The sequence below is a fragment of the Strix uralensis genome, chromosome 7 (genome assembly GCF_047716275.1).
Source record: "Strix uralensis isolate ZFMK-TIS-50842 chromosome 7, bStrUra1, whole genome shotgun sequence".
Taxonomy (NCBI): Eukaryota; Metazoa; Chordata; class Aves; order Strigiformes; family Strigidae; genus Strix; species Strix uralensis.
Window position 1 is genome coordinate 42145394 of NC_133978.1, and position 22865 is coordinate 42168258.

Consider the following 22865-nt stretch of genomic DNA (forward strand, 5'->3'; position numbering starts at 1 on the left):
GATTTATTTTTCCACTTTTTTTTCCCATTTACTTTTCAAGCCCATTCCTTCCAACAGCTAGCTAAAGCATCCTGAAATTATTTCTATCCCTCTAAGAAGTTTTCCAGCTGCATTAACTGAGATTCTGCTCTACTGAGCTTCCAAAACAAGCTGTTGTGATAAGCCTTGTGCACTGATGTCTCTTACTGTTGGTTTTCCAGTTCCTTACTCACAGCTCTGCTGGAAAGTGTAAGAAATCGGGCACTAGAGGTGATGGCCATTTAGCATCAGCTGAGGAAACCACTGTATCATGAAAAGTGGAAGAAAGACATTATGAGGAATGAACAAACAGTTTTGCTTAGTTGGCTTTTCAACCTGGAGCTGGACAAATTAGAAATAAGAAGCATGGAGCAAAGCAGTGAGAGCACCGATGCCTTCCAAACTCGGCCACTCCTCAACCTGCAAATTGCTTTGTCTGGGATTTGGGGGTTTAGACTCAAATGCTCCATTTTCTTTTAATTAACCAGACAATTTTCTCTAAGCTGTATTTATGACAGCTGTTTTCTTGATTCAGGTGTGGTGGAAGAACATTTTCTGTCTGTGGAATCTGGAAACAGCACCAGAGGTGGGATCTGGCATAGAGCCCTTTCAGGCACGTAGAAACGTAATGCTGAAGCTTCCCCTCAGAGACAGAGGGATTACGTTCTTAGAGCAGCTTCGTGAGATGTCGGTACCTATCTTTGATTCATAAAATGATCTGAAGATGGAAGACAGGGGAAGGAAGCCAGCAGGCAGGGCAGCGACCCCCTTGCTCAGACACCAAGGATTCATCGGTCCTCCAGGACGGGCACCTGGGATTGTTCCCTGCACAAACACAAACCACCCACTGCAGAGCTGAACCATCATCCCAAAACTCTGCCCAGTCACCTTTCAGAGTAATTTAAGTCTACAGAGGTCAACCGGTGCTTGCCATGGTTGAATGTTGTTATTATTATTCCAGTATCTAATGCCCTCGTCAAATTTTTAAGATTTGGGGCTAAAATCTTACCATTTTACCTATAAACCAAATATAATAATGAACAGGACTGAACAAACACATAGAGTAATCCAAGCTGACTTCAGTGTTGAAAGAACTGATAGTTCATGAAACAGAGCTTGAAGCTCTGTGCACATACTCTTGGTGTAGGGTTCCTGAAGGGGAGGAACTTGGGTGATAAGAGCTGGACAGAAGACCGACGAAGAGCAAAAAAATTACTCTTAATCTGACTGAAACAAGGTATTTCACAAAATAATTCCCTTCATAGTTGTTGTTGCTGCTGTTGTTATTATTATCATCATGTGTGGCTCAGACATCAAGTGGAAAAAGATTGTTGACTTCTGAGGTGGTTGTTCCCAGAGAGATATAAAACACTGATTTTCCTCATGGGAATACTTTCAAGAAAGAAGGCAACTCAGTGAAAAAAAACAAGTTAAAGCCAAGAAGGATGTATACAAAAACAGTATCTGAAAAAGTTAGTATTTTATTACTGTTATTGATAGGCTGTTATCGTGTTTGAAAAGCAAACAAATCTTCTAAGACACAAAAAGATCACACTTGAAAGGACACCCCACTAACAACAGCAATACTGCCTTTTTTCCAGTCCTTTCATTAGTTTTTTTTTCCTTATGCTGTGTTTCACAGAAAATTATCCATTGCTCCCCTATCTGCGTAGCCTCATCCTTCCCACCAGATTCATTTACTCCTTTGCTTCAGAGATGAGCTCTGCCCAGATTTCAAATCACTCTAGTTAATCACTCTAAAGAGGAGAAAGCCCTTTCTGGACAGCAAGTAAGGGACTATTTCACAGAGGTAGTAACAGGAAAATAAATGTGTCTGGTTATAGGGAAGGGAAAAGCAGAGGAGTCAGCACTCCTGGGCTCGATTGAAACCACAGCCTCTGTGTGCATCACTGAGCACTCCATCTCCCTTATTTAGTTTCCCCATCTGTAAAATGGGAATAGTGGCCTCACAGGTTTGTCCCGAATCTTCATTAATTATTACTTATACGACCTAAGGATCTTTTAATCTCAGGTCACATTTAATTACTAAACATGTAACTAAAATATAGGAGAAATGAAAGTCAGATATTAGTAGGACAAGGGACTAAAAGGGACTCTAAATCCCTTAAATCCTCCGTGGGATTATACAGATCTGAACCGTTGCCCACAGATGTTTTCCAACCCCCTCTCAGAGCAAGGATGCGGACCCACAGCCTCCACGGGCAATCTGCCAGTGCCCAGGTGCTCTTAAATACGGCAGAAAACATTTATTAATAACTAAAGAATCCTCCTTTGCTGTAATTTAAGACTATCCGTTTTCACTCTGCCCTGAGTGGACATGGATAACGGCTTAATGCTTTGTTCTTTGCAATATGCTTTTACATAATTAAAGACTTCTCATGTCTCTCCTTGGGATTCTTGTCTCCAGCCCGAACAACGCTGGTTCTTGCTTTTTCTCCTCATTAGCATGTACAAGCATTTTCTTGGGAACTGTCTAGAATAATCCTACTCTTCTGCATCACTGCCTGGGTTATTAAGGAAAGTGTGAAAAGGAGAATTATTCTCATAGTATTCCACAAATTCTTGCAGGGTTAAGCCCTCCCCAGGGTAAACAGTCTTATGAGATGCAGAGTAAATACTACGAGGATTAGTCTCAAAATGCTTCTCAGCTTTGAAAACTAACATTAGTCCAAATCAGTCATAACCATGCTTGGCTTGGTTAAGTCTCTGGTTTTAAACAAGCACTTTCTCATAGGAAATGATTTCTAGGAATGAGCTGTTGTCCAAACGTTCCTTGCTTATGAGAGGAATGAGTTTAAAATGTAAATAAACAGACTTGGTCTTAAGCATGAGATTATGTTGTGGTACTGTTACATACCTGAGACTGGATCTTAAGAAACAGTGAATGGGGGGGGTGGGTGGGGGGGTGAGGGGGGTGTGGAGTGGGGTGTCCAGATAAATGATTTAAGTAAAGGAGGAGGACAAAGGAGGAGTTTTCTTCCTGTTCAGTCATGGTTAAAGCTAGTGCTTATTTTTCTTCATTGGAAGAAAATATTTACCATATGGGTGAATACATAGATTATCAAAACGGTCAAGCTTCCAAAAGAGAACTGCAATAACTTTTAAACTACTTTGTTCAAAATGCCATTTCTCTTCCATGTTCATGAAGTGCCTAAAGTTGACAGTCCCAAAATCTGCACAAGTTCCACCAAGGTATAAACAAGTATTAATAAGAACTGACTTCTACACATGGATCGTGAGGAGGAAGCACAGTCAGCTGTCAAGCTTTCTGGAGACCTGATTGTTTTTCTCTGTTGTAAATTAGTTGGGTGTCTTTTAAAGCCGTGTGCTTATTCTGAAAAATGTCCATGTGCATATGGGGAGATCAAAGACCAGCAATAATTGGACTTACCTGTTTCATGACCCTAAATTCCTGACATTTATAAACTTACTTGGTTTCTCTTTAGTTTTTCAAACGCATGGGACTTCAATTGATAGCAACCCAAGGACATGCAATACTGAACCACAAGCAAGCAGCAACAAGAACACTTTTAGAGCAGACTTTAATATACGTTCTCCTTAGCTGGAAATTGCCCTTCTGACAAATCTTCTATGGCTATTTTTTCACTGCTATATTGTCTTTTTTTGAGGATGTAAGAGCTCATTATTCTAAGAATTCTTATAATATACTGGTCTGGAGCCACTAGGAATAAAACCTTACTTGAATGAATGTCTGTTGCCCTGGGACAGCAGCAAAGCAAGTTTTGTCATGTAACAAATTGGAGAATAAAGACAGTTTTTAAAATTCTGATTTAGCACATCTTGCTAGAAGGGTGCTCAGTGTTATCTTCTTTCTATAGACTCTTCATTTTCTTTCATATTTATTTTAGAACACAAAGGAAATAAAAAATTGAACATATGCAAAAGAAAATAGCAATAAGTTAAACACAGGTACTACACATTTATTTGCATAATTATTGTATTCATAGAATCATAGAATCATCAAACGGTTTGGGATGGAAGGGGCCTTAAAGCCCATCCAGTCCCACCCCCTGCCCTGGGCAGGGACACCTTCCACTAGCCCAGGTTGCCCAAAGCCCCGTCCAACCTGGCCTTGAACCCTTCCAGGGAGGGGGCAGCCACAGCTTCTCTGGGCAACCTGTGCCAGGGCCTCACCACCCTCACAGGGAAGAATTTCTGCCTTAGATCTCATCTAAATCTCCCCTCTCTCAGTTTAAACCCATTTCCCCTCACCCTATTCCTACACCCCTGATCAAGAGTCCCTCCCCCCTTTCCTGTAGCCCCCTTCAGTCCTGGGAGGCTGCTCTAAGGTCTCCCCAGAGCATCACCACATAAAACTTCTTCTGACTACTTGCAACATGAAACGAAGGGGATGTTATTCTGGATCATTGTTACTCACAGACCATAGCCACTTTCCTTCTTCTGGGTGTTTTGACTTCTCCACTGTAACCACCTGCCCAGGACCCTCCTTTTCATCATCTCGGCAAGACCTTCATGTACCTGAGTAGTGAACACCTCTGGCTACAGAAACCTCTACCTTTCAAACCCTTCTCAAGATTAAAATGTCTTACTCTTTTTCAGAGGATGTACCTGAAATAGAAAAGCATGACAGAATTGACAGTAAAGAGCTTTTAAACAGACATCTCCTGAGCACCCAGAAGGGCTGCTCCAGCAGCTCACCTGGGCTACAGCCACGTGACCCCAATTCAAGGACTACGCTGGGTCTCCAACAGACTGAGAGAAAAAATCTCTTAAATTCACACTATGATACCACAAAGAAATTTCTTCCAGACTGCAGAACCCACATGTGCCAGCCCGAAAGCCCAAGACACAAAAATTCCACTTCTGCTCTGAGATGTGAATGATAGAGGAAGCTTTCCCGTTCTGATAAAACTACACATTTTCAAAAATTTGATTGCATTTCTTCAAGCCTGTTCATAATACAATATTCTAAATTTCCAGTTAAGCTATTTAATTATTTTTGCTAGTTCCCAGGTTGAAACTTGCAATTTTCCTCACAAAGAGTTGTCTAAGGGACCTGATTATATCGTTGAACAGCAATGCTTGAATTGACACCATCATTAACGCCGAGTGTGAAAGTCTGCACTGTAATATTGCCCTAACAGCAATGCTTTGCAGTCCTGTAATAGTCAGATGCTTCCTCATGCCGTCCCATAAGTGAAAATAAGATTCATTTTCCTCCTCCCCAGGAACTGTGAAGACCAGTGGTTCCTCTTATACTTTATAAAATGTTGTTAATAGCGTTGCAGTTTGCTGTAAGGAGATGACTGCTCTGAAGCTGCTGCCTGGACATATGCAGAAGACAAAAGTCTCGTACTCACATGAGCAGAAAGGGGAGGTCTCCTTCTCCTGAACATTTGCGAGGTGCCAAGGTTGGAATGTGCAAACCAAGAGGAAACAAGGGGGAGGTCTTGCCTCTATCCAAATGATCTGCAAACACTTGTGCCTCTGCACATCTAAGACTGCAGATACCATGAGGCTGGGAGTCTTTTCTAACCTACCCTGCCTCTAGCAAGACTAATACCTGGTGTTCTGGAGGAATGTGTAGATACAGATGGAGAATAATTTACAAAGAAAACCTTAAAAAGTCTTCTTTACAACCCTGTTACCCAGAAATGTGCTTCTCACTTGAAACACAGATTTTTCAATTTCTTTTGAAAGTCTTGGACTTTATTTCTTTTTATTACTTTATTTCTAATTTCTCTGGAATTGAACATTTTATTGTCCACGTAAACATCCATCACATTACTGAAGCATGCTGACCTGTGACATGCTGGGTCTGGAGCTTGAATGAACAAGTACTTTCAGCCTCGCACAGGTTTGAGTTCACACTGATGCTTTTTACCATTCACTTTTCATTTTACAAAAAGGACTATTGACCTTTCTTCTTTTTTTCTTTTTTTTTTTTGTTTACTTTCAGGAAAAAAGACACCAAAAAATGCCTGATTGGTCCAGACCTATTAAAAACTGCCAAAACAGTACTAGTGCATATGTGTATCAGTCTCAAATCTATACCCAGTTGCTGTAGTCCCAGGGTGGCCCAAGGCATCAAGAGTACGCCAGGCATATTGTCAGGTTCAAAGCCTCCCTGGGAAGGGAGCTGATTTCCAGCCACCTGGGTTCCCACTGAGATGCAACCAGTGTTGAAAGACCATCTGCATCGCAAGATGCTTGAAATGAAAACTAGAGTGAGCTAATACGACAGCAAATCTGTAGTAGCTTTTACAATGGACTACCAGGTGCTGGATTATTTTGGGATCAGTTTAACTGAGGGTCCCCAGATGCTCTGCTGACTGCAGAAGTGAGCTGATTTGGGATCAGACCCCAAATGCCATTTTCAATGTCAGTATTATAACTAAGGAGCAGTTTTGGCCAGACTAGCACTGAAAAACATCCTACTCCCCATAAAGCAAAGGGGCTACATGGTGTGTAAGGCACCACCAGCATGAATAAATACAGGAAAGCCTGACTGAACAGAAAAAAACACCTTTTTACTGTGAGGCTGGTCAGAGCCTGGGGCAGGCTGCCCAAGGAGGCTGTGGGGCTCCATCCTGGGAGATGCTCAACCCCCCTGGACAGGTCCCTGAGCGACCTGCAGGGAGCAGGTGGGACTGAGCCTCCCCAGCTCCTGCCAGCCCAGACCCCCCGACCCTAGGGCTCTGTGAGCAACGACATTGGGTCTTACGCGGCCAGGGGTCCCCATCTGAAGACAAACACTGCAAGTTCAGTATTCTGGAAGAAAAGAAACAAAATCACGGAGGGCTTGAGATGGAGGAAACATTCACATTTTAATTAACCAAAAAAAATAGGGCAGTCACACTCCCACTGACACTCTTTTTTCAGATCTTTTATCAACCAGAGTTAGTCAGCTATTTTTATCATCAGGATGTATAAGCAACACTGGAGGTGCAAAGCGGATGGGCAAGGATGTATAATTTATACAAACAACAAGAAAAAAAAAGTGAGTGCTCAAACCAAGGAGAAAAATACGCTGTGTTCCTCTCACAATTACCTTCTTCACTTCCCCCCCATGTGACAGAGGTCTCTGCATCTTCTGTAATAAATAGAAGATGAGGAAAGAGAAGGATGGAGCTGTCATTTCAGTGGCACTGCTGAACTGGGGCTTGCAGGGGGAGGAGAAGGCTCTGCGCTGAGAGAGATAAAGTCAAAATGAAGTACAGCCTGGCATCTAGATGAGACATTTTCTTTGTTTAGCCTGGAAAAAAGATCAGGCAGGAAAGGAAAAACTGAAAGTCTTGTGATATTTTTTTTGTTAAGTTGATGGAAGAGGTGACAAAAATATTTGTGTGATGTTAAAAACAGGAACCCTGGCAAGCTGGTCTTGACTGACAGCAGATTTTGAGATATCTCGAAATGATGAAATATGAGAATATTACTGCTTCACAATGGTGCTATATTACATTTTTCTTTCTACCTGCGGTATTTCAGTCATGTGCCAGAGCTGTTTGTCCATCTCCTCGGCAGCTGGGGATCTCTCTGGAGCCCGGGGCTAACGGCGCATTGTACAGTGCTGGCAACATAAGGAAATGCTGTTTCAGCTCCTCAGACGCTTCCGAAGCGGTATGAGATGCCTTATCACTGTACGGTGTCACTGCTATCACTCAGTGATTGTCTTATATCACTGTGAGCTGAGGCTTGTGCCAGCAGAGGCACGGGAGGGAGGAGGAATGGCTCAGCAGCAACGGTACCACGGAGCTGAGCTTCTGCAGAAGAGCTTCAGCCCAGGTGTCCTGACGGAGCCTAAGGCCCCGTGCTTATCCTCAGAGTTCAGGATCAAACATTTAGACACTTCTCTGGATATTTTTATCCATCCGTCAAGCTTGGCAGAGTTAACTCAGCGTGCACCTGGGACACTCTGAGCCTGAGCTGCCCTCCCCATTTTTCAGAAGGGCCCAAGGATGGAGGAGGGATGACAACCGGCGGCAGCTTGTGGCCTGCACCCGCTTTTCATCGGCCTGGGGATGGCAGGAGGCAAGAGCGAAGCTGGCGGGAAGCACCTCTCCAGCCGCCGAGGGCTTCCAGGCCCAGGGAACAGTCAGCAGAGGACGGGTGAGTTCTCCCTGGCACAGTGTGTAAGGAGCTGAAGGGAGCAATGCCTCAAACATTCATCGACACAGAAAACCTCAAGGACAAGCTGTGGCCTTGGGATTAGTCTAAGGGATGTCCCCCAAGGAAGCGGGAGTGTATGGAAGGCTGCACCCCCCACCCCCTTGCAGTCGCACTGACAAACTCCTTAGATGAACCTCAGAGGGGCAGACATGGACTGAGCGAAACCCCATTGTGCAAGCCAGACACCAGGCTTGCCTTGCTAATGACTTGCTAATGACTAATGGGCCTTCGCCATTGAAGTGGTAACAAGACCTGATAAGAGGTGAGCTTCTGGGATGACTGATAAGATCTCTGGGAACAGAGGAAAAACCAAAGCTGGGCAACGACCACCGACTCAACTGGAACCCCCGCTCCACCTTCTTCCTCATCTCATGGAAATCAGTTTCTGGAATCCCTGCCCCTCCTCGTCTAGTATGCAAATCAGCTGATAAGATGAATTTAAAAGGGGACAGAAGCTTTGCTGGGTGTGCACCCACCACCCAGGATTACCGGACCTGAGACAACGCTGGATCCAGGGGTGCTGATCCCCATTTCTTAGACCCTTTCCTTTCCTTTCCTTTCCTTTCCTTTCCTTTCCTTTCCTTTCCTTTCCTTTCCTTTCCTTTCCTTTCCTTTCCTTTCCTTTCCTTTCCTTTCCTTTCCTTTCCTTTCCTTCCCTTCCCTTCCCTTCCCTTCCCTTCCCTTCCCTTCCCTTCCCTTCCCTTCCCTTCCCTTCCCTTCCCTTCCCTTCCCTTCCCTTTCCTTTCCTTTCCTTTCCTTTCCTTTCCTTTCCTTTCCTTTCCTTTCCTTTCCTTTCCTTTCCTTTCCTTTCCTTTCCTTTCCTTTCCTTTCCTTTCCTTTCCTTTCCTTTCCTTTCCTTTCCTTTCCTTTCCTTTCCTTTCCTTTCCTTTCCTTTCCTTTCCTTTCCTTTCCTTTCCTTTCCTTTCCAACACACTGCATATTATCCTTTTCCAAGTTTAAATTGTTCTCTACTGCAAGTAGAACATTTTAACCAGTTGTTTAGTGTCGTTTCAACTTAATTTAACCCGAGGGGACCACAGAACCATTTCGATTCTCTGGGCTTCCAATCCGGGCCATGACACAGCCCAAGCCACAACAGGCAGCCTTGAACACTGTTAATGGCCACGAACCTGATTCTGATCATGAACCTGCACCACCTTTGCAGCAGCGGAAATCCTCTCATTTCCACTAAGAAATCTATTTCTGATTCCCTTCCCTGGGTCCTGAAGATGCTCTGCCCAGCGGGATGGCACTGGGGGTGGAGGAGCTCCCTGGGGGCCCACGGGACCTGGCAGGTGCCACCCAGCATCGCTGCACACTGTTGATTATTCAGTTCAGATTACAATGCTGTCAAACTTTTATTTCTTTATCTGCTTTCCCTAAATTCAAATGGTACAATTTAAATTCATAATTGGGATTAGGAACTCGATATTTCCTGCAGATAAAGTACTACCATCACTGTTTATCTTTAATATATTCTTCCTTGTATCAGGTACACTTGCAAAGCTCCTCCTCTTCAAGTTTGCTGAAGACATCTCTGTGGATCACAGAAAAACTCCACAATCCCTCAGAAACTACAATTACTAATTTTATGGTTTACCTGTGACTCACTTTCAGAGTCTCATACCTAATACTAAACATGAAAGGCTGGTAGCTGAAATTGATTTAAGTTATAAATTACAGAAAATGTGATTTTTAATTGGATGTGCAAAAGAACATTTGCAACAGCGACTGAAATAAATAGTGTTTAAAAATAACTTTCCTATACAGAGCAATTCCTTTGAAGGAAATAGTTTGAATGTAATAACGTGAACTTAGCATTTATATATTTGTTTCTTTATTTGGATCACTTCCTAAAGTGGAAAAGGGTGTAATTTGACTTTGGATCTCAAAATACAGGCAGAGAGAGGTTATATGACTTGCTCCGTATCACACAAAGTTAAATGCAGCCTAGAATGGAGCAGAGCTGCATTTTTCTCCCCTGCAAGACTTGTCCTTGCCCTACCATTAGGCTTTGGCTATTGAAATTGCAGCCCCACCTCAGTCGATAGAAAGCTGTTACCAAATTAATGAAGCCTGCCTCTGGTTCCTGATGAGAACACAAGCCCCGCGTTTCAGATACCACTTTGCAGAAGGTCACAGCAAAGGCTAAAAACAATAATTTGTAAAGTAAAAAAGCAGACAACACTGAGTGAATGTGAAAAGAAAGTATGCTATCATTAACAAGACGGGAAAAAAAAGTCAACAGATATGAAAGTACCGCGAAGAGGTGGGAACTCCTGTTATTCGCTGTGAAACAGCTCTGCAGCCGTCTGCTCCCTGGTTTTCCCAGACCACAGGTGAAAGGACGCGGATGGTGCCCGGATGAAGGGAAGGGCTGGATGCACCCAGTGGGTGGGTGGGTGGATGCTTCCAGGTGTGTGGGTGAGCGGCGGCTGTGCTGGGGTACAGCCCTGGCTCCACACCATTTTGGGGTGCACGCAGCAGGGGAGACACGGGCTTTGGAGTAATTCCTGTAAAAGAATAAAAACATCTTTCCACAACTAAAACCATTAACAGTTGTTAATTAACCATTAAAACTACCACCCATCTTAAAGGTCTGTAAGGTTAAGTGCGATCAATATTTATTTGATTACAGTGAGCAGGGTCAGGAGTCTCAGTGCATCAGCGTATTTGAGGAATCATCTTAGAAAGCAGAAATGGTAAATACTACTCGCTTTGAAAATATGTTCTAAAATGCTGGCTGCAGGATGGGGAAGAGCACCGGAAAGGTGCAGGGAAGACGAGTAAAATGATAACTGCAACCAAATGAGGGTTTTAGAAAGAAAGAGAGAAAAAGATACTAAAAAGAGAAAGGGAGAGGAAGCAAGGAAGCAAGCAAGAAAAGCAAAGAGGAAAAAAAAAAAAAAAGAAAAAGAAAGAAAGGGGCTCAGAAAATAAGTTCAGCTTATTATTAGACCATGCTCTGCTTTGGTCTGGTAACAGGCAGACGGACATCTTGGGTAGTAAAGCTGTCACTGTTTCCCTGGACGGCCCCTGGGGCCACAGGACATGGGCTCAGGGACGTTCCTGAGCTGGCTGCTCTCCCCACCCGCGGCTGGCACAGCCACCCCCTGGAGCTGGCACATCCCCCCGTGTCACCGCCAAGCCGTCCTTCACACTCGCTACTTTATTAATTATTTTAGTGACAAATAATCCATTTCAGAGGCTAATGATGCAAAGCTCCCCAGAGAAGGGATCTTCACATTTCTTCCAAATCTGAACTTTTGTTGTACAGTGCCATCAGAAAAGCGTAATTAAAGTACTCACATGCTTTCACCTGGCTGTAAAGCAGCGGAGGTTTCAAATGTCAATTAAAACTCTGCCTGGAGCCTGGAGACTAGCCAAGCTGCCCCAAGGTAATTCAGAGGCTGGAAACAATGGTTAAGTAAAGGGCTTCTCGATTCCATGTGCTCCCGTTCATTTCCCCGGTGGGTCAGAGAGGGCACTGGCAGCCCTAAAATATCTGTGTGGCAACGTCCTGCCATCAATCCAGAGAATGCAGGGACTAAAATGTCTCTTTGCCCAGCCCCCGAGTCCTGCTGCCCTCCATCGAGAGCAGCTCGTGTTTGCTGCAGCTCCCAGGAAAGGTTCTGCATACTCTGGAGCAGCAAAACGAGAGAAATAACATATTTTTACTGAAAGGATCCTGAGTCAGGTGTTGCTACTCCTGCAGCTACGCTGCTTATAGCACCTAAAGAGCTCAGATGCAGCTCCTCCTGCTCTGCCCCACCGCATGGGGACTTCTTGGATGATGGCAGCCCTGAGAATGAGCACATTCAGGTCAGCATCAGCCTGTGTGAGATGTTTCTTCTGGTTTACGCACCGCTGGTGCACAGGGGAGCACCCACGGGGATGCAGAAGGGACAGGAGCCAAAGCAGTAACACTTCTGCTGTCCCCACCAACCCACGCCCCCAGCTGATGGTGCCAGAGCAGGTCAGTCGCTGGGCTGGTCCATCCTCACGATGCTTTGGCCACTGATCTGGCCCTCACCCAAAATATGCACGTTTGGGTCATGGATTTCTTGCCCAACACTACTCTTGTTCACCAGGCGGGATGTCAGCATGGCTCTCTAATCATAGCAGGTTGTAAGACTGTGCATTTATATCCAAAAATATTGATTTGTACTTTCCTTAATTTTCCATGATAATACATCTCAATTTTACCTACAGGATAAGGCACAGGTTTTTTCTCCTTTTGGAAGAGTTTAGCGTGGAGGCCTCTACACAACACATTGCATCACTAAAATGAAGACTGTCTCAGGTATTTTAAGCCCTTAAACTTTGATCAGTAGCTTGGAAAAAATAATATAAGGAAAATCTACCTAGACATAGTTTATGCATCATATACAGAGATACTTGTGAGTGTTCAGTATCTCTGAGAATAACAGAGAGTTGTCAACAGAGATGATATTTTCTTCTAAGTCAAAACAAACAAAAGAAGCCTTAAAGGACCTGATCCACCACTCGTTGAAGTCAAAAGAAAACTCTCACTGACTTCAGTGAAGCTGGATGCAGCTCAAAGTGTGCATATTTCTGTTTTCGTGAGTCGTGTAAACTCCATCTGTTTCCCAGTCCCTGTGGGGAAATGCCATCTTTCTGTTTTCATTATTCAGTTTGCTCTCTCCGTTGTAGTTTGTACTCGACTCCACCAGTTTTACAAAACACAATATTTTATGGTGCAGTGCTCAGCTGTCTCACAGAGGCCTCGGTTCCTATGGCATAACTGACATCAAGCACTTTTCTCATTAAAAAGAAAATGTTATTACATCATAACCACCTCTTCTCTCTTTACTCTCTGCTCAGGGGAGACAGCACAATACAGAGCTCCTGAATTTTTTTTTTCCTGTGTGTGCTACCTCCCCAGTTTATGCAGGGGATGAAATGTGCCCAAGGTGCTCGTCTCTTCCATGCTGACCACAGGCCAGGGCACGTCCCGATGGAAGCAGTTCCATACTGGTGCCTGTGCCCATACCCATGCCCTCCCCACCCCTAACCTGCACTGGGGGAGGTCCTGGGCTGTCTGAAAGGGCAACAGAGAGGTTTTGCAACGGGACACTCGCAACTACCTACCAGATACTTTGCCCACATTGACCAGTTTTCAGACGACCAAGGGTAAAGTGCCTTCAAAAACACAAGGCAGATTTCATTGTGAATTTTTGCTCATCATAAGACATCCGTAGCAAGGTAGGCTCGTTGGTTAATCACCTCAAGCCTAATTACATTAGCTATGATGGAAGGTCATGAAGCTAACTAGAGCCAGCTGAAAAGTGGTTTCTGTCTTCTGAAGGTGGTTGCAAGGCCGAAGTCCTTAAGGGACACTACAGATGATCTGAAATGAAGCTGTAGGTCCCCTACGGCCACGGCAACCATTCCACAGACGGTAGGAAAGAGACTTTCAGATGATGGCTCCAGCATCGTTGACTTCAGAGCTTACGGTAGCTAATACTTTCTGTCATCGTTTCTACCCATGAGTTTTGTAATGGGTGCACACAAGCGGAGAGGCTGAGGTCAACCAAAAAGCTGGAGAAATGAGACAGAGCATCGCAGATCTGCCTGCATCATTTGTGGCAACAAAACTCTGAAAGAGATGTTTTCTGTTATGTGGTCTTCCACGGTCCTCTGAAGACAGTGAGGTTTACTGAAGACTTCAGAGGTCCAGCTGCCTGGCAACAGTGATTAATTTAGTCAAATTAATGAAGACACTAGCCCAGATATTATTTATGCCCACAAGTAAGAAATGACAGCAATACCCAGAAGCACAGCAAAGGAGAATGACATTTTTAGAGTAACAAAGCAGGACTTTGCCATGCCAGGGCACTGCTTTATCCTTAGGACGTGCCTTTGGAGCTTCTGCATCCCGGCAGCACTTCTCTACCTGGCGCAGAGACTCCATGGGGTCAGCAAGCCCCGACTATGCGGATATTTGGCACTACCAGCGCTGCCCATCTCCTGGCAGCTGCACACCAAGGCATGAGCTCTGGGAAACACACGGCCTTGAACATGACCTACCCTTGTCTGGAAGACAAAACTAACTCAAGGAGCTGTGGCTACACAAAGCGTATTAGCCCTCAGAAACCAATTAGGTTCTTCATTATCGATGGAACAGAGTAAGAAGAAAAAACTTCATAGTAATCATATCAGCGAATACAGCCCTAGTTCACTAAGTCATTTGGGTATGAACAAGTGAAATCTTGCCTAGATTGTGATTTGAGAAGGATGGTTCCTGTAATTTGGAACTATTTCTTAAAAGAAAATTAAAATAGAGACCTAACAGGATATTTATATACCATTCTCATTTTCAATGACAGTATGTAAAAATTATTTTGCTATCTAGGCAATTTTGAACATTTCAAAAATTTTCATTCAACCACTGGTCTTTCATAAGTCAAGCAAGGATAAAACAATAATAACAACAACAACAACAATAATAATAATAAAACAATAATAATAATAAAACAATAATAATAACAACAACAATAATAACTCGTCCTTGTGGGTAAAGAAGATGAGAGCATCTGTAAGTACCCTCAGTTCTCTTGCAAAGTCTGTTCTTTATTGTTGTTAAGATGAGAGGCTGCAGCTCATGCCCCTTTTCAACCAGTCTCCATATAGAGAAAAAATAAATATTGCTGTCCACAGTTTGAAGATATTCAAACTGCGATACAGAGAGAGGGAAATAAGTTATCCCAGATGTGAGTTAGTCCACCAGAAGCAGATTCATTTACATCCATGTTTACATCACGTTTACACCATCCTGTCCAACAATTTTTATACATTGCCATGTAAGAGAACATAATATTAAGGTCAGTCGCTGCTAAGAATGGCCACAGTACTTGGGAATTCACTACACAAATCTACTAAGTCACGAGGAGGGGTGTTGCAAATTGCTCAAACCAGCATATTTTAGTTCTTTATTAATATCAGGTTACTGAATTATGCTGAAGTTGTGTTTTTATAGTATAATGCTTGTTGTAAAGACACGTTGTGTTCTAACAACACAACAAAATATAAAGATTTTTTTCTTCTCAAAATACTGAAAGTTTTATCATGAAATGAAGGACTGAATTTTCAAGTGAATGAAATAATGTACATTGGTGCAAAATAACGCGGTAAATAAGATGTCAGCAGTCTCCTTCCATTGGGCTTTTTGAGACATGCTGTAGCTGGTGATCAAATGCAAGTGCCTGCTCTCGAGCTCGTTAGAATTACCCGGGCCTCCACTGCAGCGCCTCACTCATCACCTCATCTCCTCCACATCCACACCCGGGGCAAACAAGGCTGGGTTTCCTCTGACAGCTCTGGGAAAGTAGTGACCAGGCACAGCAGCCACGCGTCAGCCCAGAGCAGACAGGCATGGCAAGCCTCCAAAGTCTGAAGAACAGCAAAAAAGAAATAATATTGGTGGAACTGCACTTACGTGTGTGAAAGCTCAACTAAAACCACAAAAAAACCCTTGCAAGCAATTGTCTGCATCAGTTGGTGCTGGCAAAGATTGATGACAATGATAACTATGATGAATTGATGCTGTAATTATGAATATATGAAGTTTTATGAGGAGACAACAAATGTGTCACTATTTATACACAGCTGAAAAAGCACTAGCATATTCCTTCAAATTGTCTGCAGCTTCAGAAATGAGTCATTAATGCAGCTCTGCCTTTTGATAATGTTTTGCCCAATGCAAATTCTTTTGCACCTGAAGACCATCTAGAATTCCATAATGAAATTAGGTTTAAAAAGCCAGACATTATTGAAAAGTATTTAAACCCTTTCTCTTGGTAGAAGCCATTCCCCAGGAAAAAAAACATTTTTATTTTGCAAAATTTTTAAATAGCGTTCTGCAAGACCTACGTATGCTGAGGCTGTAAAGCTGAACAAAAATACAAATGTGAGTAGATTTGTTTTTGACTTACTAAACATGTACACGATTGAATAAGAAAATGCAATGTTTGCTGATATGGGAGCTGGAAACACAGCTTACATACAAATAAATTCTGGATACTATCAGACAATTCTAATGCAGGTGTTTAATCAGCGCTCGAAGCAGGAAAGCCTATAAACATGAGCACATACGGACTGGCCATGATCTGATATTCCTCCCGCACCCCAAACTCCACTGAATCACTGAGAATTTCAGGTCTGCCAGGAGCCCTCGGGCAGGCCCTGGTGCTGCAGAAGGCAGGACGGTGCTGCATCCTCCGGGGGGGCAGCGAATGCGAAGGCAACAACCACCACCCAAGTAACTGAACAGGAGTCTCCCCTGACACTGCACCCCGATTCTGACAGAGAGCTTCTGGGGATGGGGGTGGCTTTAACAGATGGACAAAACCACCCCAAAAATGAGTGAGTAAACAAAAGCTACCAAATGTTTTCTGCAAAGCAGCCTTTGGTCAAGTGCTTTCAACCAATTTTAACTCAGGTGATTAATTTGTTTTGCTCTCTGGCTCCGTTTCCCAATCTGTCTGTGCTGTTGACCCCAGGGGTTAAAGAGCTGCCAGGGCACAGCCGGGGCGGCTCCGTCCTGCTGCGGGCACTGCTTCAGGCATCTCTGGGGTTCTTCGTGGGGGTTTATTCAGTAAAATCCGGAAATTTAGTGAAAGCCAGAATATATGTATCCTTCACAACTCATGGTAGCCTCTTTACTACCTTACCATTGTGTTATCGCTTAAATGTTCACTACCTTACAGGGAACAACTTGGGAACCAACATTTTATGGTGTTTTTTCTTCAGGTTTCTCAATCCTCCCCTGTTTAAAGTCAGACCCACCCTCTTCTCCCCAGTTAAAGGAATGAGCATCAGTTTAGAAGCACAGAAATTATCCCCTGCTGTCTTGCCTAACTCCAGGTCACCTCTCTAAAACCAGGACAAAGGACAACACAGCCCAAGAGCACTATTAACTCACAGTAGTCTACAGATAAGTACACTGTGTCCCCAACCAGGAGAATCGACACAAGGTAGAGGTAAGTGCTGGAACATGTTTGTATCAACACCCGCACGCAGTGCAGCCCAAGCGAGGCCTGGGGATTCCCTGCGTCGATCTTTAAACACTGCTTGTTTGATTTATGGTCTGTAGAAGTTACCCTGTGCTACACAAGACAGACAGAACCACCTATTCAACCAGCTGATCTCTGTGATGGAGAGGGGGATTAATTTCTGCAAAACTCTCAGGCAGACGGGCAGCTTTCAGCCGTGGGGGTATTTTAATTGAAGGCTGAAAGTTACAGGAGCCCCGGAGGCAGCTGAGAGGGGTGTGAGCCCCGCACAGCCCACAGCAGTCTGCTGGACCCCAGCTCTGCCCGCCGTGACAAACAGTGCTCCTCAGTCCCCTCCTGGGGAAACGGGCCGGCACAGCACCCAGCAGGACACAAACGGGCTGCTGCTGCCTCGCTGGGTTTTCTTAATGCTCATTAGAGTTTATGTACTAATAATTCGTTTATAATTTCAGACAACAAAATGTATTAGCGAGCAGAGGGCAATCAGTAATTATGAGCTCTCCTTGTCTTTTAGTTAGCCTTAAGCTTCTAAATTTTTTGACTTATATAAGGCTTAATTCCAGCTCCAGTAAATTGTTTTAGGACGCTGGTTTGTACCTGGTTCGCAGCCACTGCTCGCACCACCATCCATCAACAGCAGGGACAAGCAAATACCTGTAAGCAAGACTCCCCCCATATTGCTCTGGCCACGTGCACAGAGGTGGATAAATACCTGGTCAGTAAAAGCCGTGTTCGCAGGGAAGGTTTCACAGGAGCACGCGTTGGCAGGCAGGCAGGGCAGCGTGCAGGGACGGAATACTGAGAGTCTCCAAGAATTAGCGTAAATTTGGGTTTTTTAACCAGCAGGATGGCAGCAATGCTTGGATCCAGCATGAATTCTCTATGTTAAGACAGAGATGTGGGGTTTTCTGTTTATCAAAAGGACTGATGTATTTCTGCACAATAAAGAAGCTCCTGGGAAGTGCTATTGTTTGTCTTACCATTTGTCAGAAGAGAATGGTTTAATGTTTTGGTGGAAGGCACAAGTGAGTATCTCTTCAGTGATGAAGGAAAATAAGCTTAGTGCTAAGGCAATAGAAAATATTGATCTATCTTCAGGTACTGCAGCTGAAAATTTTTCGTAAAATGTATCTTCTCCTACCCCTACTGCTCAGCGTCCTTTGTCTTTTACCAACTAATTCTCTGGAGTGGAAAGTTTAACCTTGAACACATACCAGGAAAAAAACCCCAGCAACAAACAAAATCATACACACACATCAACAAAATGGGCAGCATGAAGTATCCAGGTCCCACAAAGGGGCAGCTGGGCTGGGAATCCTCCGTCCCCGCTGGCGGTGGGACCCCAGCCCCGCAGCACAGGGGCGCTGTGGGCAGCGCAGGCAGCCCAGGTCGAGGGGACCGGCAAGGTCCCCTCCCACAGGAGGCCGGTGGGTTTCTTCTGGCTTTCAAGCCAGAGATCAGAATTTTTGCACCTGGGTGCACAAAGCCTGAGATCGTGTGAATCCTCCCAGTATTGCCAGCCTGGAGACTGCACACTCACGCTGGCTGCGCAGACCACAAGTTAGACGCTGTTTTGGTTCTCGGGCGTGTGCTGCCCTTTGAGGAAATGCCTCACACAAACTTTCAACAGTATTTGCTTGTATCAGCACTAGCGTGGCCAGCAGGGACAGGGAAGGGATCTTACCCCTGGGCTCGGCACTGGTGAGGCCGCCCCTCGATGACTGGGTTCAGTTTTGGGCCCCTCACTCCAAAAAGGCCATTGAATGACTCAAGCGTGTCCAGAGAAGGGCAACGGAGCTGGTGCAGGGTCTGGAGCACAGGTGTGATGGGGAGCGGCTGAGGGAACTGGGGGGGTTTAGTCTGGAGAAGAGGAGGCTGAGGGGAGACCTCATGGCCCTCTACAACTCCCTGAAAGGAGGGTGCAGAGAGGGGGGATGAGTCTCTTGACCCAAGGAACAAGCACCAGGACAAGAGGGAATGGCCTCAAGCTGCGCCAGGGCAGGGTCAGACTGGCTCTTAGGAAGGATTTCTTTGCAGAAGGGGTTGTTGGGCGTTGGAATGGGCTGCCCAGGGCAGGGGGGGAGTCCCCATCCCTGGAGGGGTTGAAGAGTCGGGTTGACCCAGCGCTGAGGGATCTGGTGGAGTTGAGAACAGTCAGTGTGAGGTTCATGGTTGGACTGGAGGAGCTTCAGGGTCTTTTCCAACCTAGATGATTTCTGTGATTTCTTTCCTTTCCTCATCCCTTGCATTCACTGTTACAGCTCAGAAAACCCAATACCTTGGGTACTTCCCATTCCTGGGACAGTGTTTCTTCACTACTTTCATTTACTCGGGGAAATCAGGTTTTGAGATTCACTTCTTGGCAAGATCTCTGAGGCAGTATAGGAATAAGGAGAAAAAATTACCTATTAGGTAAAACCAGCAGCTTCATAAATCTGATTGTCTGGGCTCCAGCCTCCTGTAGGCTGTGTCCCCACCAGAGCCCTGTCCCTGCCCTTTATCACCATTCAGCAGCAATATCAGCCCATCCATTTTTACATAGAACTCCCAGAGGTTTGACAAACAGCCAGAGCGCAGAATATTCCTCCATTCCATTCTTACACCCAACTCTTGTCCGAAGGCAGCCCCCACGCCCAGGCTGCCCAGCCACATTGGCTGACCCACCGCCCCAGCGCTGCCCCGGCCATCACCCTGGCCATCCCCCCGGGGGCTGGCACGAGCCACCGCTGCCAGGCTGGGCATGGACTGCAAAATAGAGCCCCAAAGGTTGGCCATCCCCCACCTCACGTGTTCCTCTCCACCACTGGAGACAGACACCCACCTTCAAAAGCAGTTTCATGTCCTGGGAGGAGCAAGTGGGAAGTGAGCCTGTCTCCAGGCACACATGATTAATTATTAACAGAAAATGTTACTAATCTATACAACAGCTGAAAAAGAGGCATTGCTTGTATCTGTATATGTGAAGAAATAATGGCAGCTTCTCACATCCTTCCTATGAGTGAGGGATGGAAAAACAGTCAGGTCTCATCCCCACAAGTGGACACCACTGAACAGGCTGAAGGCAGAGCGCGGGCATCAGAACGGCATGGAGATCTGAAAGGTAAAACCCCCAAAGGTCTGGGGAAGGAGCCTGGGAAGCACTGACTGCCTCAGTGACACCACGCCATGAGCCTCCAACTCGTCTAGAATTAAGCCCAGACTAAAATCGAGTTTGAGCGTGAATAGACCAGCTGTAGCAGCAGCAGCAGCTCCCCAGCTGGCACCAACCTCCCCAGTGCTGCGGAGGACGGACGTGGCAGGAGATCTGCGGAGCCACGCGCGCAGGACAGTCACCAGAACAAACCCAGCGGGGCACAGACACAGCCCAAGCAAATTCAGCTCTTATTTAAGCAAATTTCCAATCGGTGCCCCGAAGCAGGCAATCAACTCCAATTTAAACCAACGCTTGACAAGCTTCCTGTTTATTACAGAACTCATGATTTGGGATGGGATTTTTCAGGCCAGCTTGTTTGTATCTCCTCTCTGCTTTTATTAAGAGCAGGCCTGTGCCATAATATTATTTTTCATACTCTCCTACCACTGACAGCGCATCCATCATTCTTCATAATTGCATCTAACAAATATTGATTTTGTCTCCAAAAGAGTAAACAGAAATATTAAAGTGCTTTTGCAGAAGGCAAAATCACTAGTGGAAAGCATATTTAAACAGACCTGCATCTTGTGACAGAGCATATGGCTGCAAAAAAGCAGCACTAATTCACATGGGCTTAAAAATGCAGCAAAACAGCGAATCTCGCTGAACTGGGCAACTGAGCTCTGTGCCAGGAAAACACCCTCAATACAAGTGGAAGCTTCAATCCATCCAGTCTCAAGCGTAAGTGCCTCCAAACATTTTCACAATCCTTCCTGAATGGGAGGAAATAACTGAATTTTAGCCTCAAAAAATTATTAAGGCTAATTAAACACATTGCTGGGCTGCGGGCTGCTCTGGGAAAGCGCATCTTGTCCTGGCAAAGGCACAGTGTGGCGGGCACTTGTTGTTGTTTTAATGTGAACAAAAATCTTACACTAAAAAGGAAAAATGTGTATTCAGTACGCAGCACTTTTTATGAAATATCAATGTATCAGTTAATCAGTAGTTATTCATAATTAGTAAATACTGTTTATCCAAACCTCCCAGCAATTAGCACCATCGCTGTGGAGGATTTATGGCAAACGTTTCGGAAAACAAGGCCGTCCCTGCTGAAGCAGTCCTGGCAGGGCTGCCCGTGCTGCGCCCGCGGAACGTGCAGTCACACACGACGTGGCGGCGGCGATAAGCAGCTGCTCACAGCAGGTACCAGCACCGGTAACGGTTACAGCATCTCTCTGACAGGTATCAGCACCACAATCACTTTAATTAGAGCGGGGCTGACACATTCCCATTTCAGAAAGAAAAACGATTTCAAATTATGGTTGCACGAGCCTCAATTCTCTACGAGCGCGGCGCTGAAATGACAGTCAAGGTGGCAGAAATCTTCAGAGGTTCCCTGAATCACAAAAAGAAATGCAAGTTTCCCTTTTCCTGCCGGTGGGGTTTAAGCAGAATGGCAACACCGGCAGCTGGAAGCCAGTATTACATACACGAGATATATACCATATATTATATACAGCCAGGGAGCGGGCAGGAGTGTCACGACCCAGAGAGGAAGCCCAGAGAGTCCCAAGGGTTCTGTGATCCCCTCAGGTTAAATTAAGGTGAAACGACACCAAACGACTGGTTAAAGTGTTTTACTTGTGGTAGAAAACAATTTAAACTTGAAAAAGGATAATATGCAATGTGATCTCTTATATAAGAAAGAAAAGAAAGGAAAGAAAAAGGAAGGAGAGAAAGAGAGTCAAGGAAATAGGGATCAGCACCCCTGGATCCAGCGTTGTCTCAGGTCCGGTAATCCTGGGTGGTGGGTGCACACCCAGCAAAGCTTCTGTCCCCTTTTAAGTTCATCTTATCAGCTGATTTGCATACTAGACGAGGAGGGGCAGGGATTCCAGAAATTCATTTCCATGAGAGAGGAGGAAGAAGGTGGAGCGGGGTTCCAGTTGAGTCGGTGGCCGTACTCACCCTGCCCACCTTCGGTTTTTCCTCTTTTCCCAGAGGTTTTTGCTGACTTCATGCTTCTTATCAGTCATCCCAGAAACGCTCACCTCTTATCGGTTCTTGTCACCTCTTCAACGGCCAAGGCACGAGTCATTAGCAAGGCAAGCTGGGCTCTGGCTGGTACAATAGAGCCACAAAGTACCGGGCTGACACAGCAGAGCCAGTGATTAGCGGTGCTTGTGCTCGAGGGGAAACATTTGGTTTCCCTCAGTCCAGTTTCCCCCTCTGAGCTTTATCTAAGGAGTTTGTCAGTGCAACTGCAAGGGGGTGGGGGTGCAGCCTTCCATACACTCCCGCTTCCTTGGGGGACATTCCTTAGACTAACCACAAAGGCCACAGCTTGTCCTTGAGGTTTTCTGTGTCGATGAATGTTTGAGGCATTGCTCCCTTCAGCTCCTTACAGGGAGGGATGGGATGGAGAAACACACAACGTTCATAGGGACAGGGCTCTCTCAGCCAGAGCCGAGCCTAAATGTGGAGCAAGGCATAAACCTGGGTCATTC

The 22865-nt window shown here is 45.2% G+C and overlaps 1 long non-coding RNA gene across 2 annotated transcripts in view; it reads right to left on the reverse strand.

Moving 5' to 3' along the window:
- Positions 1–10382: 10382 nt before the first annotated feature.
- The window catches only part of LOC141945685 (uncharacterized), a 42244-nt gene continuing 29761 nt past the window's right edge, over positions 10383–22865 (reverse strand). For both annotated transcript variants that reach the window (XR_012629580.1, XR_012629579.1), the window contains exon 5: positions 10383–10703. This is a non-coding gene — a long non-coding RNA (uncharacterized LOC141945685). The remainder of the gene's footprint in view (positions 10704–22865) is intronic.